The sequence below is a fragment of the Colossoma macropomum genome, unplaced genomic scaffold (genome assembly GCF_904425465.1).
Source record: "Colossoma macropomum unplaced genomic scaffold, Colossoma_macropomum, whole genome shotgun sequence".
NCBI classification, from domain to species: domain Eukaryota; kingdom Metazoa; phylum Chordata; class Actinopteri; order Characiformes; family Serrasalmidae; genus Colossoma; species Colossoma macropomum.
In genome coordinates, this window is record NW_023494806.1 from 16,817,488 (window position 1) to 16,833,972 (window position 16,485).

General features: G+C 37.6%; 1 protein-coding gene across 5 annotated transcripts in view; it reads left to right on the forward strand.

Annotated features, from left to right (window-relative positions):
• edil3a (EGF-like repeats and discoidin I-like domains 3a) overlaps positions 1-16,485 on the forward strand; it is a 253,694-nt gene that overhangs the window by 185,131 nt on the left and 52,078 nt on the right. The window lies entirely within an intron of this gene.

The following is a 16,485-nucleotide window of genomic DNA, read 5'->3' on the forward strand; positions in this document are numbered from 1 at the left end:
TCCGCAGACAAAAATAAACCATAGGGTTTGTTAAAAAAAGAGGATTAGCCAAAGTAACAGGGTTAACACAAGACCAGGTTAGAAACCAGACCAACAAAACACAACACATGGGCGAAGGCGAAAACAGAATGAGATAAACAAACGAGGGTCATAATCAAGGAGCAAATACACAGGTAGACTTAGCCAAAGGGACAAATCCAAGAATCACAAAAGAGAAACAGAACAGTGTCATAAACAGGACAGCTAGCAAATAAAAGTGTGCACTGACAGAACAGAGGCAACACTTCATAAAGCAAGAATGCAGGTTTATATACACAGGAACACAGGTGTTGATAATCAGTTCTCAGGTGACTGAGATCTGCTGGTTGGCATGTGATTGGTTAGTGGAATCACATGACAAACTGAGGGATTCTGGGAATTGAAGTGTGCAGTGGAGTCTGACTGAGAACCAGGAAGCATTATGGAAACTTAGATGCTAAAAACTACTAGTATCATTACTACTAAACATGTGTGCCTCTTGGTGGGTAGAGTGACTTATATCAATATTCATGTAAAAGTACTGATAAGTGGGTAAAATACAAGAAGTACAAACGTATTAGGTCAAAAAGCTACTTAAGTACTGAGTAACAGAGACCTGCAGTGAAAGTTCTTAGTAAATCCAGCATCTCTCAGCACAAGAACTGGAGACTGTATGGCTCCATTTTTCTCTTTTTTGGATTATTTTGGCCTAAAACAAAATTATAAAGCTCAAAAGTCTCAGATGTGACCAATCACAAATAATACAGATGCTGCCAACAACAAAACAGATTGAAATTAAACATAAAATAGGAATTGGTGACTGAATATGAGTAGCTGAAATGTAACTGAGTAAAAGTAGATTCCTTTACTCACTAATATGCTTGAGTAGAAGTAAAAGTATTACAATTTGAAAATACTCAGCAGAGTACAAATCCATCAATATTTTACTTCAGTATATGCACTTGAGTAAATGTAACTAGTTACTACCCACCTCTGCGTGCCACAAACATGATTAAGAAGACTGGGGAGACCGCTTCTTTTCGAACTGCCGAGCTTGGAGGAAAGCGCCAACTGCCAGATCTGTTATGTCAGCTAACAGACGTCTGCGCTGACTAGCATCGCGTTAAGTCATGGGGGGAGAAGGAGGGGCCATCCTACCCAGCCAGAGAGAGAGCGGGGCCAATTGTGCTCTCTTGAACTCCCGGCTACGGATGGCTGTAGATCGAACTCGCAATCTCCTGATGATAGGGCCAACGCTTAGACGGTTGCACCACTCGGGAGCCCACCTCTCAGTTCATTTTAAACTGACTGGGTTGTGAAAGATTTAAGCCTACAGTGACCAAAATAGTTTAATAAAATAAAATAGCTTAATAAAACATACATAAATTGATTGAAATGAATACACACACACACACACACACACACACACACACACACATCATCTAAACCGTTTATCCTTCTGGGTCGCGAAGGGGTGCTGGAGCCTATCCCAGCTGTCATTGGGCAGAAGGCAGGACACACCATGGACAGGTCGCCAGTCCATCACAGGGCAGACAAACAGACATATACATTCACACACACATTCACACCTAGCGTCAATTTAGCACGTCCAATCAGCCTGACTGCATGTCAGTTTTGACTGTGGGAGGAAACCAGAGTACCCGAAGGAAACCCACGCAGACACGGGGAGAACATGCAAACTCCACACAGAAAGGACCCTGGTTGCCCACCTGGGAATAGATTGAAACGAATACATGACGGACAATGACAGATAGATTATTAAGTAATGTTGCATCAATCCTCAGCTGAGAAGCCTAAAATGATTCTCAATGGTCATCTTTCAGAATGTAAACCATACCTAAATAAATGAATTAGGTGAACTTTTTTGTTCAGTGTTAGCTCTGCACCACAACACAACACAGGCGAGCATCAACTGTTATGCAGGTATAGTTGTATGTATACTGGACTTGTGGCAACTTCTGCTCATGCAAGTTTAAGCTTAATGCACCAACTTTTGATAGTGTCAACTATTTTCATTACACCGAGTGTAAAAAAAGCATTGTGTACTGTGGTATTAACTGTTTCTCACTCACTGCTCACTCAAACCAGGAGCAGAGAACTTGTGTCAAAAGTGTCGAATCTAAGCTTTCAATCAATATCAAGTTTGTGGTAGAAGCAATAGTAGATTGATTATGATTTGAATATGTTTGGAAAGTTATTGCCATCTTGTTTTGGAGCAATGAAACCAGGTGTTACATGTTTTTTCATGTTTTTCTCATTTATTGACTTTAAAACAAGAAGTGTAGTCTTGAATCTGTTGTTACAGAATGTAACTCAAATCAAAATGCAATGAATTACATAATTTACTATTTAATTGAGTGTAATTAAATAAATGCATTTGAATAGTATAGGAATACAAAGTAATATCACTAGGCTTCTAAGGGTTAAATCTTGATGTTCACTGGCTCTTTTAAATGTATAACTTAATCCAAAAGCCAACTTTTGAAAACCTGGCAGTGGTACTATTCCAGCTTTTTAATTACATCACACAAACCTCCAAACAAAATTAACAAATGTATAAATACCTTATCATAAAAAGCCATATGATAGACATCACCCAAGGTGTCAATGGAATTTTTAAGAGTGTGAACCACTTGCACTTTAGGCTGGAATGAGTGTTGGCTGGTTGTGCTTTTCATGCAATTAAATAACAGTTGAAATGTTACATAAACCACAGCAGCAAAATGTAAAATGTTAAAGGCACGGCAATGAATACTGTCCTCAGGGCATTGTTTCATGACTTTTGTTCTTCCTTTGGTCAGAGATCTTCAGAGGGATCATACTGGGCATAAGAGTGTGCTAAAATAGACACGCAAGGCGAGTCCATGCCTGGAAAGCACGACTCAGGCTTTTGCTGTTTATTTCTCTCCAGCAAAGCCCTGACAAATCCCTTCTCGTCTCTGTTGTTAGAGTGCCATTGTCAGGCTCCTCACTCACTGTTCATTAAGGTAACTGATCACCTTCAAGCAGGCCTTTGGCAAGAGCTATTTCTCACAGACCACAACAAGCTAGTGGTTGCTCTGATGCTTACAGTGTTGTGAGAACCACTTAGAACTGGCTGTACAGATGTTTGGAGTCACCACATTTTGACCAGATGTTCTTTGCTAAGCGCATAAAAATGTCCTTGTAAATTTCAAGTTCCACACTTTCCCAAGTGTGACATGTTGAATGTAATTGTACTCAAGCCTCTTGCAAAAATGTCTAACTCACTGGTGCTAATGTGGCGAGTAATAAATGAAAGCTAGCGTAACAACATTTGCATCATATGCTAACTAGCCATGCTTTTCCCATGATGCAGTAAAACACTTTTTTCACTTTTATGGACAAATAGGGGTGGCATTTGCACATGGCACAGTGTTGCATACCCTAGCACTGTGGCAAAGTGGATAAATATGAATCAGGTGGCCAATTAAGCAGTTTTCCCAAGTAATATGAAACTAAGGGGAATACAGTATTAATATACAAACCTAATTCCAACAAAGACAGTAGGAAAATATAAATAAAAACAGACAAATCCTTTTTGACGTGTATTCAACTGAGAACAGCACAAATACAAGATAATTACTGTTTAAATTGATTTAACTTATTGTAATTTTTTGTATGTATATGCTTATTCTCAATTTGATGCCAACAACATGTTCCAAAAAAGTTAGAACGGGGGCATGTTCACCACTGTGTTTCATCACCTCCTCTTTTAACAACACTCTGTAAGCATTTGGAAACTGAGGACACCAATTGTTGCAGTTGTAAAAGTGGTATTTTTTGCCTATTCTTGCTTGATATATCAATTCACCTGCTCACCAGTCGGGGGTCTCCAGTTCTGGACTGCAGGCAGGCCAGTCTGACACTTGCACTCTCTTACTACAACACATTTGTAACACATGGCTTGGCATTGTCTTATGGAAGCAAGCAGGGATGTCCCTGAAAAAGACATCATTTAGATGGCGGCATATGTTGCTCCAAAAAAAATGTGTACCCCTCCGCTTTAATGGTGCCTTGACAGATCTAAGTTAGCCATGCCACTGGCACTAACACCCCCCATACTATGACAAACTGGCTTTTGAACTTTACATTGGTATCAGCCAGGATGGTCCTTTTCCTATTTGGCCCAGAGAACACAATGTCTTTAGCCCAGAGAAGTTGGCGGTGTCTCTGGATGTTGTTGATATATGGCTTTCACTTTGCATAGTGGAGCCTAAACTTGCATTTGTAGATGCTGTGTTTACTGAAAGATTCCGGAGCCCTTGTACTTATATTCATTACAGAAGACAGAACAGCGTGGGTTTTTAATGCATTGACATCTGAGGGATTGAAGGTCTTATGCATTCAGTATTGAGTGTCAACCTTGCCCTAAATGTATAAAGATCTCTCTGAATTCTTTAGATCTTTTAATAATGCTATGGACTATAGATGGTGAAATTCCTAAATTCCTTGCAGTTGTGTGTTGAGAAACATTGTTCTTATACTGCTAGACAGTTTTTGCGACTGAGCCTTTTGTCAGTGCTCCTTTTATACCCAGTAGTGATAGAGTCACCCGTTACTTAAATACCAGACAACAGCTCTAAACTATTCATGGAGGAAGAAAGGCAAATGCTACTGAAGACTTCTAGATATTCTGCTTCACTTGTATTACCTGACAGTAAGCATATACTAAGGATATTAGCAATGCCAAAAATAAGTTAGAGCTAAAAAAGCTTCCATAGAGGATTAGCTAGCTAGTATTTCTTTTGTAGCATGCACTATATGTGACATAATTCCGCCCTACCCTGTTTTGTGAAAGTGGCACCACTAGAATGGGCTGTTGTGCCCATTGTTGTGAGAGCGGTGATTTTTTTGGGTGATACCACAATTGAGGTGCCATTTGTATCCCACTGATTTACAAATATGCAGTGACTTTCCCAACATTAGACATTATACATGTCCTCATGCAATTAGCATGGATGCTCATTAACTATATTTTGTGTGTTGGGAAATCTATGCTCATTTAAGGCAATGTTAACAAAGCAACATCATAAAAATTGGTCTCACATTTCACATGTTCACACATTATTTGATTGGTTAAATGCATGATAAAAAGTTGCATTTTTAAGAGTTACACACAATAGTTAGTTGAGTGCTATTGATTCTGTTAGCCTTTTTTTGACCTCCTTCTGCCTCCATACATGGGGAATCTCTAGACTAGAATGGACTAAGGCTAGTGCGACACATCCACTCTACACTTTTCATCATAATTTTTCATCCACATTCAGGGCTGAAAGACTTTTTATTCTGGTTTATTCTCTCTTAGCTAAAAGTGTCTAAATGGAACAGCATGCTAAAGGGCATTTTGCTTGGCTCGCTTCTGCCAATGCTGCAAAATCCTGGTGAGATTGATCATAGATTTCAGATTTAGGGAAAAAAGCATGCTGAGATAAGAGCAGAGCTGGGGGCCAGATTAAAAATCAATGGCTTCCTATCAAGACACACATTAGCAAATAGTGGAGCTGCTTGGAGCAAATTGCATTTTTTCTTAGCTATAAGTCTGCTAATTGGTGTTAGTTTGCATTTGACTGCTTTATCCGCAATTAAATTGATGTGGCATTTACACTGTTGTCTGCTAGTGTATTATTTGTGTTGTCGAAAAAGATATCGAACTGTTTTAGATTCTGTGCTAAATTATTGGTGTCATTTGACCAAACTGAGACTGATTAGTCTGCACCAACTTGAGGAGCTGACGCAGGATTTTAGGAAGGAAATGAATTCGCTGAGTATTAGATTTAGTCGGTCCAGCGGTAAAATCATATTCGTAATTGGCAAAATATTTCACATCCTGACTTTGTGGAAATGAAAATTCTCTCACAGACACAAAGTGTAAAAGAGTCTAAGGCGCAAACCTAGATATTCAAAATGCTACATTAGTTGCCATGGTGAGTAATCGATTATCAGTGACATTACAGAATGACTGCAGACTTGATAGATTAATGGAATTAATCAAGCTTAATGACAAATTAAGTATTTCAATTAATCAAGACGACTGCAATGCTGCAGACGCTAAAGAAAGAAAAATCCCCAGTAGAGTGCAGGCTTCTCAGGAAAAATACAATCAAGTAGAACTCACTGGCTGCTTTTAGGCCCAGCAGTAGATTGAAGCGCTGTAGGTCACGCACCACGTGTCCATTGTTGGCATTATTTTGATTTGGGTCAGGTACGCTGAATTAGAGAAGGCAATGTCTCCAAGGATTAAGCTCTAAAGGTGACCTTCAATGAAGTCATGCTCCTTTAGTACACATATATTATATATATTTTCAACAGAATGTTTGGTTTGGCACACTAATTATATTCAGTGCCAGTCAAAAGTTTGAACACATGCTTAGAAGTGTTGTATAACAATAGTGAGGACATCAAAACTGTGAAATCTCATTGTTTCCCAGATGCAGATTAATCCTTAATCTGGTCTAAAGAATTTTTCTTTGGAAAATACCATTGGGGCTGCGATTTAGTCCAAGAATCGGCTTAAAGTAGTTTAACCACATGTCTCGAGGAGTAATATATGATCTTTTAATAAGAAAATGTGTCTGGAGACAATTCGTTGACCTGTTAGTGCTGGATCTACCACAAAAAAGGCTATGTCCTCTCTAAACCTGCCCCCAAATTCATCTAGTCCATGTTTGTTTGACATTCAGAGTACAACTGTTAACATAAGTGAAACAAGCTAGCTACCGAAATGCTCATTACCTAACAAAACTCTTTTCCTTTAAAAGAGGTAAAGCTTATTTCTACTGCATGTAATGTGTTCTCTGCTCATGTGATTCACATTTACATTCTTAATTGTAGTTTTAGGTGGATTTGATACATTTATGGTTTAACGAGAGGCTTGTTGTCCATCTGACAATGTTGACGAGTGCACCATCACCCCCTTTGAGCTCTGCCTTCACAAAGTGTTGGATTGGAATTTTCACACTCAGATTTGAATTTTAAAGTTTTTTTTAGCTATATGTTCTTTTACCAGTATTTTTAGCACAGTGTGTCCACATGTATGTTTCTCATTACCAGTATTAATAATTTATACTCTTTTTTATTGGAAAAACAAGAGTTTATGTTACTCTTAACAACAATGATATCCTTGTAAAGTCTCAGGAAGTGAAGCAAAGCAACAAAATATTTTGACACAAATAAAAAGAAATACCTCAGTGGCTGTCAGTGTGTTGCGATATTGAGTTAAAATGTTTATTTTTAAAAAAATATTTGTTTTAAAACTTGACTTTAAAGTAATGAGTTTGACAACAGTATAAATATTATGAAAAAATGGGAAAAATCATCATTTGCACATTTAGCTTTACATATTACTGTGTTTTGCAGTAAGAATTTAGTAACTTAAATTGGAAAAATACATTTATGTCAATTAAATCATTTAACTTATTAAAATTTGCCAGATGAGTTATGTGCATGTCCATGTTGGTTACAGTAAAATGGATCAGCCTGTAGAATCGGAGCTTTCAGTGTGTTAGAGTTTATTATCACTGTGTAATGCTGCCTTTTTTGTTGGATGCACTGTGATACCAGGTTCAGAAAGTAATTAAAATCAGAAGATGCTTATCATTGATTAGTTTATTCAGAATAATAATAAAATGTGACTGATATGTATAGTCAAGAATTATCCCATTTGTATAGTTTAAAACTTGTTTTATATACCACAAACACTTCATTTTTACATGACCATTTTCCAACTTCTGTTTGACCCTTAAAATAAAACAGCATATGTGTGTTTATGAGATTTTTTTTTTTTCACTTTGAGTCACAAACTACCTTTTTGAACAAGAAAACACATGAATAGGAAAATGTCACACATCAGTAATGCTTATTATTACTCTGATTAAACAAAACAATAATAAGTGCTTACCAGTCTGACCTATGCACTGAATGAGCTCACACCCTCACTTGGGGAAAAAAAACACGCTATATGAAACAAGAAAGGAAGCTCTGTGCGGCATTAATACAGTGATAGAAAACACGGTAGCACACTAAAGCTCTGGTTCTACAAGCTAAAGTTTATAAAGTAATGCTACTGTTGCAAACAGAGACATGCACATGTCACTGGGCCCAGTACTGGGCTTATTGAGTTCAGGGAACTGTATATAATGTAAATATGTCTCCTGAAAAGTAAACATGCCAAGTGACTCTAGGCCTTACTTTACAGTTAGTGCTTGTACATTTATGACAGGCAAAATGCTCGGTAAATAAAATACCCAAAGGTCTTGAGGAACTGTGTTGATTACCTTGCTGGCTCCCCTCTGAGCACTTTCCCATTAAGCAGCCGTCAGTCAGGCTAAAACAAACCATGTTTTCCATTACCAAACCACAGACCCTTTCAACAATCAAACAAACCTCACGCATTCAAATGTTAATAAGACCCACCAACACTTTTGGCTTCAATAGGCAGAAACCAATTACTCTTCAGGGGTCCAGAAAGAAGACGAAGTCTGTGGGCATTTTGGATTCCACCTCTGAACCTGCTGAGTCGAGCTCAGGGAGACTGAAGTGGTTCTTCTGAACAACACAGAGCTTTCCTGCTTGTGAATTTATCTCACTCGTCTGAGTCTGTATCAGGCTGTCTTTCAAAGTTGATACCTCCTTGAAGTTTGAAAAATGGTCTTTTTCAATTCTTTACACTCCCCCCTTTTTTCCTCAATCCAGCAGGAAATCACAAACAACAGTGTCACGTGTCTCCACTTTTAACTGACCTACTGACTAATTGGTCCTACAGACAACCACAACTATTAGACCTGTAGACCTGCTAAGTGTGATATATATATATATATAGCATATATATATATATATATATATATATATATATATATATATATATATTGTATTTTAAATCATTAGAAGCAAAAGGAGTTACTGAATTACTATAAGCATTGAAGAACCACCAAAGGCTCATTTTTATAAACATATAGATGTTTTAAGTTCTGAGAATGTCCACATAACACAAAAATGTAACATAAATGTTACTATATCCAAGCCAATAACCTTGCACATTCAAATTTTAGTCCCACTGACAAGTTAACACAGAAATCCCCTTCTGATGATGTATCAGCAAGGTGGAAGAAACTACTTTAGGGCGAGATTTTATTCTAGGTCATTTTGGATTGGTCCATCCATTGTAAAATGTTTAAACAATGTAAATATCAGCTGGTGTTTTCAACTTAAAGGTTTTTATGTAACAGTAATTATCTGTTAAGATGTTGGTAAGGATTTTGAATTATGCGACAGAATCTTATGGGAGCAGGAAAAAATGTAAACATAGCTATATTTTGTTGTTGTTGTAGTAAACATGTCTACTCACTGCCACAGAAATCAGAAATTTCTAGTTTAAAGACTAGCAAAATACCTGTTACTGGTGTATCATAATGGTGGAAGGAAGTTTTCAACTGCTTAGGGGTGGACTTCTGGTGTGTGGGCTTTTTTTGGTGAATGCAGAAGGAAGCCAGAAGCTAACATTATTGCCAGAAAGCCAAACATTTCAACTGTATTACTGATAATCTTTAAATCATCATTACAATGGAGAAAATAGATTACATGAGCAATAAAAATGACTCATTAAATCAGTAGGACAGCAAGTTAAAAGCTAAAGTCAGCATAGTAGCTACTAGATACCTTACCTCAGTTTGGCTCATTTTCCACATTCAGATATGCTGTGCTCTGCAAGCATTCTTCAAATGAGTCTTTGTTGATAAAAAAGCTATCTTGTTCAATAACTGAGGTAAGAGTTACACTAATGCTAGCCTGGTTGTGTTTATTAACCTTAGGATCAGTGGCTATGCCAGCAGTCAGGGTTGGTTGAGCAGTACAGGGATTCCCAAAGGTGTTTTTGTGTAATGCATGCTGGGTAGTGTAGTCAGAAAACATGAAATAACAAATTGCACTACAGAGTACTGCACAACATGGTAAATAACATATTAAACTGTAGCTTTTGGTGAGAATTGTCATTGTGACAATTTTATTCTAGTAAAAATTATTTTAAAAATATTGAAATGAATAAATAAAGAAATTTAAAAAAAAAAGTTTTGAGATTTTGATATGACAAACAATTTAGTTTTAAAAAATTATAGTTGAAACTGAGTGTCATTCTGAAGTACCCAAAAGGGACTTCCAAACAATATTAGAATCATTAGAACTTAATAAAAATGTTCTACCTTTAACATACTCTGCTTTCTATGGTAAGAGTTGATATTGTGAGTAACGATACTGTGTTACCCAATGAAAAAAAGCAAAAGAGTCTGTGAACAGGAACAGAGTTGCTGAAATTTGTCTTGTAAATGACTCCTGCCAGAAGAGAATGGCATCGCTGTCTGAATGTCTGAGCAGATGTCTTTTAAAGTGGTCCATTTAGGACGACAGCTTCAGAGAGCTCAACGTTTCAGCACATTTAGCCAGAGGTCACATTTGACATGAGTCAGTGTTGTCTTTTATATCATGTGCAGGACCTGGGATTTGTGACAGAGATATATCAGAGGCAGTCTAATTATTCCGGCTTTTAAATCTCTGAGAGGTGGACTGTTCTATGAAATGACTCCCAAATCACAAATAGAACAGTAGTTATGGGATTATAGAGCACTCCTGAAGCGCTGTGTTGGCACAAATTACAGACAGCATTCTGTGGTTTACTAAGTCCTGTTTAAATGCCAAAACCTGCTCACTCGCTCCTGCCAGGTTTAGACTCTCATCTTACAGCATCATCAAATTCAAAGTTGTAGTCATCCCTAAGGCTTTCAGGACTTTAAATACATCCTGAAACTGACCAAAGCTTGCTTTATGCCTTTATTATCTTGGTTAAACACCCACGCAGGAGCTGCCTTAACAGTACCATGGTCATCCAGAGACTTGGCTACTGAAAGCGTAGTAAACAGACTCATTCCTATAGTTTAGTGGTGGCAGTTATGTGGAGTTGCTGTTGGTGGAAAGGCCTCAATTTTGCTACTAAGTGCTAAGGACTTTTCTCTCTGTCAGTTTGCTGAGTTGCATTTTAAGTGTCTAATATAATATGTAAAAATTGTCTGTAATTTACTCCACATCAAGGCCATCTCTAGCATTTTGGCAACCCTAAGCAGGATGTTTTTGGTGGGCCCTGCATCTGCCCAGCCACTTTCTTAGACTTATACCGTATAAATGGTTTAAAATAGAAGTACAGAGAATTTTTTTTTCCAGTTTTAGTCACTTATTTAATGTGTCATTCATATCTTCTCTTTTTTGAGACATAATTAATCAGTAACTTTCTTTCCCCTCACTCCAGCATCTTATTAGACAACATAATGGTAACTTACAATTGTTACCTAAAAGTTGTTAGGGGGCATCCTGGTGGCTGTGGGAACCTAAGCAGCCACTTATTTTGCTTATTTCATAGAGCTGGCTCTACTCCCCAGTCCACACTGTCTATATATAAAGCTACAAAAACAGCCCATTTTAAATAGATTGTTTTTGTGATGTCATGAAAACCAACACATTTACATATACACCTTTTCAGCTTGCAGCAGTTTAGTCCCACCCATTCATGCAGAAGTTATAAGGAACGTTTCAACCTGGACTGGTTTTTAAATGATGCTCAATACAGGGCAGCCAATCAGAACCAAAGTCATGTTCATACAACATTTAAGCTAAGAACCTCATGCATTCAAAAAAACTCACACAAACAATTTTGGCTTCAGTAGGAAAGAACCAGTGATCTCTACAGTGAGATTTTCGAGTTTAAAAACTGGAGTGGTGTATCGTGAAGGTGGAAGCATCTTTTTAAACTACTTTCGTGTGAATTTTTGGAACTTATAACAAGACAGAACTATTCAGATGTGTGCAGTTGAAATTAGCAAATGAGGCTTTGCTGGTTTGTTTGTGTTCTAATGTTGTGGTCAAAAACTGGTGAAGGTCAGATCCAAAACAATCCAGAAACAACAAAAGACAAACATGTTAATGAGCAGGTTCAGACTAACAATATCCAAAAGGGAGCGAGCAAAAAGGCGAAGTCAAAATATACAGAAGATAAGTCAAGTACACAAAAAAAAAAAATTCAACCAAAACATGGGAATGACCACTCAGTAACTCTATAAAAAGAAAGAATCAACACCTCACATCAAACTAAGCTAAAGCCTGGCCTGATATACTATCTGAATCAATCACATGATAAGAGAAACAGGTGCAGCAAATAAGGAATCTGGTGAGGCAGATCTCTCATAAGTGGGCTGGTCTGACATCATAGTCATGTGTTCTTCCAGAGGGTTCTGGGAATTCGCAGTCCACCAGAGAGTCAGGGCTGGAAGGATGCATGACATGTCATTCTGGGTCATTTCTTTTGGTCCATTCATCATGAAATATACACACATCGTAAAGGACAACAGGCACTTTCAAATGACAAAAATGGAGATACAAGGTTTTGTTCTGACAATAGCGATATGGAAAGTTATAAACAAAAAGCCCATTTTGAATTTACTATTTTTGGAATGTCACAAAAACCAATGCATTTACAAACACACCTATTCAGCTTGCAGCAGTTTAGGCCTGCTCATTCATGCTGAAGTTATAAGGAGTGTTTCAACCAGGACTGATCTTTTAATGAGGCTCAATGCAGGGCAGCCAATCAAAACAGAGTTAATTTGCATACAGTAGAGAAGTTGGAAAAAGCACAGTAACGAAATGGATAAAGAGAGCTTAGAAAAATGTAAAATGAATGATGACTAGTTTTGGTATGTAAACCCACACAAATGTCAAGGGTGTCAAAAAAAAAGTAGGATATGGCCTCTTTTAGCACAGCAGTATCCACTCCACACTTTTGCTCTGGATCGCTGACAGCTGACTTACCTGTACTGCTGTAGGCCATTGTTTAACATTCACAGTAGACCAGACACTTGTAGTGTTGAGTAGTCGCTAACTTCAACGTTAACACCCACATTTTTGAGAGTGGGAAAAAAAGAGGATGAGTTTCTCTCACTTTTGTACTTGAAAATATGGAAATAGCTGGTGCTTTCTCTGACTCTAAGCAGGATACTGTTTACTTTTTTATAACACACTAAGTTCATGGCAGCCTTTGCTGACTCCAGTCCTTGAGCTATGAATACTGAAACAAGGTACTGCTGCTGCTTCTGTTCTTCTAACTTTACTCTTCTTTGACTCATGCGTTCTACTGTTTGCGTGGAATAAACAAACTCCTGCCTGCTGGGCAAAGGCGTCTGTTGATTTAAAGCAGTATTTTCATTAACACCCCATTACCCTGAGCTTCTGAAACTGAACAGACTGAACTTCAGTCCCTTTGATTAGATTCCAAAGCATGTTTTGAAAAAGCTGGGAGGTTATACAATGAGGCTTTTTCGGTGAGAAACTTCTCGATGAGATGACGTAGCTTTCAGAAACCTAAGTGAATGGGCTGCACCTCCAGCCGGCTGAGGCCAATTAGTCAATTATGGACATTAACACGGAAACCACACAGTGTAGGGATCCTGCCAAAGATTTAATCTGGCTTTACTTTTTTCACTTTTACAGCCCCACAGCTCCCTTGTCACAGAGTTAGCAGGATACTGCTTAGCATAGATGGAGGTTAATCTTGCAGGAGCATTAGCAGAATCTAATGGCTGAATAATACCTGCAGCACTCCTAGAAAGTGTGGTTGTGCTTGTGTATAATGAGTATTTCATTCTTGCAGTTTCTTTATGACTTCTTTGGGAAGCAGTCATTCAATTCCCACCCAGACTATTAGCATGCTAGCTGAGTGTTTACTGCCTAGATGGTTGCTACAGTTTTGTTTATAAAAAAGACTAAATTGGAGCAAGGTCATCATTTTTAAAGTGTAATGTACTGTGTATTACCTCTCATTAGCAGTAGAAAGAAAAATATACACTTTCTGGCCACCTCTTTGGACACACTTACCTGTTGGTACACCTTGTTGGTATTTTGTTAGAGACTAGAGCTGCCTTTTCTTCATAAACAATTCATTAGTCCTCTGGTAACACTTCATCAGTGGCCAGTTTCTGACCACAGGACTGCTTTTGGCTGTAGATTTGTAGTAAAAGGACTGTTCTCAACCCAGCAGTGAGATTTGTTGTTGAAAAACTCCAAAAACACTGCTGTGCCTGATAAACTTGTTCAAGCACCACATACAGTAACATGCTACTACTATGTCAACGTCTCTGATGTGCTAAGAATAGTCCACCTGCTAACTGAAGTTCAACAAATTATGAAGAGATATAGAGAAAATGGGACTTCTAACAACCATGCAAGACCTAATAGACCACCAAAACTGTCACAATGAGATAACCAGTGCTTAAAGCTTTCATCTTTAGCAGATAGGAGGAAATCAAGCCCCAAACTGTGTCCAAACCACATACTACTATACTACATATACTACACTAATGAATAGACTTCTATTGGTGGTGTACTATTCTTGACATACTGTTTAGTACAGTCTTAAAAGAGGTGGTGTTTCAGGGGTATTTTAGTAAAGAAAATTCTATATAAAACCATGAACACTCAAAAAACTCTTTGCAAGTTTAAAGAGTTCTTTGCATCGTGAAAGGGTTCTTTGGTTTGATGGAAAATGTGCATGAATGTGCTAAAGACTATTCTATATAGAACCTTTTTGAAAAGGGTTATATATAGATCCCTATTGTTGCAAGCTTGACACCATAATAATAGAAGAATGCTTGCATTATGGAACCCTTTTCACTCAATCTGAAGAACTGTTTCACGATGTAAAGAACCCTGTAATAATGCAAAAGTGTATGGCAGTATGCGGTTTTGGACGGAGCCCTATTCTTGCTTCAGATCTGGAAAAGTGTTTCTGCCCATTTTTCCGCTGTGAGAAGACACCTCAACACTAAGAGTCTGAAAAGATGTGTAGCTGTCAAGAAGGTGTTACTGAGTAAACTAAATTAATGAAAGCGAAGAACATTTGCAAATCAAACAAAGAAACTGGTTGTGTTCTCAGAGCAGTGGACTGGCCAACCCAGAGTTGGGATTATTTGGATAGTGACAGGCAGATAATGGAACCAATCTAAGGCTAAACTTTGGAAGTGTGGAAAATATTCTTACAAATTTCTCTGAAAAACTGGAAGCAAGCCCCTTGAAAAGAATGGAGGCTGTAATAGAAGCAAAGGATGGACTGACTAAACACTATATATATATATATATATATATATATATATATATATATATATATACACACACACACTTCTCAATGCTTTTATGTCATACACCATAGTATCTGTGAAAGGTGGTTTCTGACTTCTGCACAGTACTGTATAATACTAATAGTAATAGTACTTACAAGCATGCACAAAATAGGATTGCACCTCTGTGACATGTAAATATATGCTCAGAATCTCGGTATCCCATCTAGTTTATGGGTACAGTAGGCACCTCCCCACTCGTTTCACTGATTCAACCCATCCTTCTCAGTAATGTCCTGAGCAGAAGGCTTTTCCATGCCTCATTTCCCAAGACTAAGATTAGGACCGAAATGATGATGTTTATTTACATTACTGTAAAAGTGCCGTGAAATGTATCTATTAAAAATGCATTATGAATTAATGTTGAAATAGCTCAAGTCTTGCTTAAGTTTCATGGTTCAGATGGAGGTGGAGCTGGTCATGCATGGCAAACCATGACCAAATTTGTCAGCTGGCCATGTTTGGGCTGCCGTGGCTGAAGATGAATTACACCAAATCACATTATGACAGCCTACATTTTATCATCATGTACTCCAATAGCTCATAACAGTACAGAAGGTGCAGAAGGAGATGTAATTCGTAACACAAATCTGTTGGCTATGTGTATTTAAAGGAGATATTAACAAATAAATTACCTCATTGTTTAGAATGATTAATTTAATTTCTCAGCAGATTTACAGCATGTAAAAGTTATAGGTTAATGGAATAACAATTTTGTATTTTTTATATATTCATTACTTCTTTAGGTATTCAACCTTACATTGTTAATACTGTTAGGAGCAGCAAAACTCCATTTATGTTATCCTTTGAACCTCATCTGCACCCAATTCTAGTACATGTCTCTATATTAAATGAATTGTTTTGTTTTTAGCTATAAACTAGCTTTACTTTACAGTATGGGGTCTGTGCCAAGGTGAGTAGTGAAGTTGTGGTACTAAAACAGACTTTGGATCTGCTTAGTAATCAAGATCTACAGTGGCTACACAGTTTTATTACTATATAGATCATTTTTATGATGTATCATGCATTATTTGTGTATACAAATCTATGGATTTACTTCCAAACATTATATATCCAGTAGTTTGTATGTAGACACCTACTCATCCAGCATGTCTTTTGAAATGAGGCTTCCTTCTTGGAAGGCTTTGCACTCGATGTTGAAACATTGCTGTGAGGATCTGATTGTATTCAGCTACAAGAGCATTAGTAAGGTCAGGTA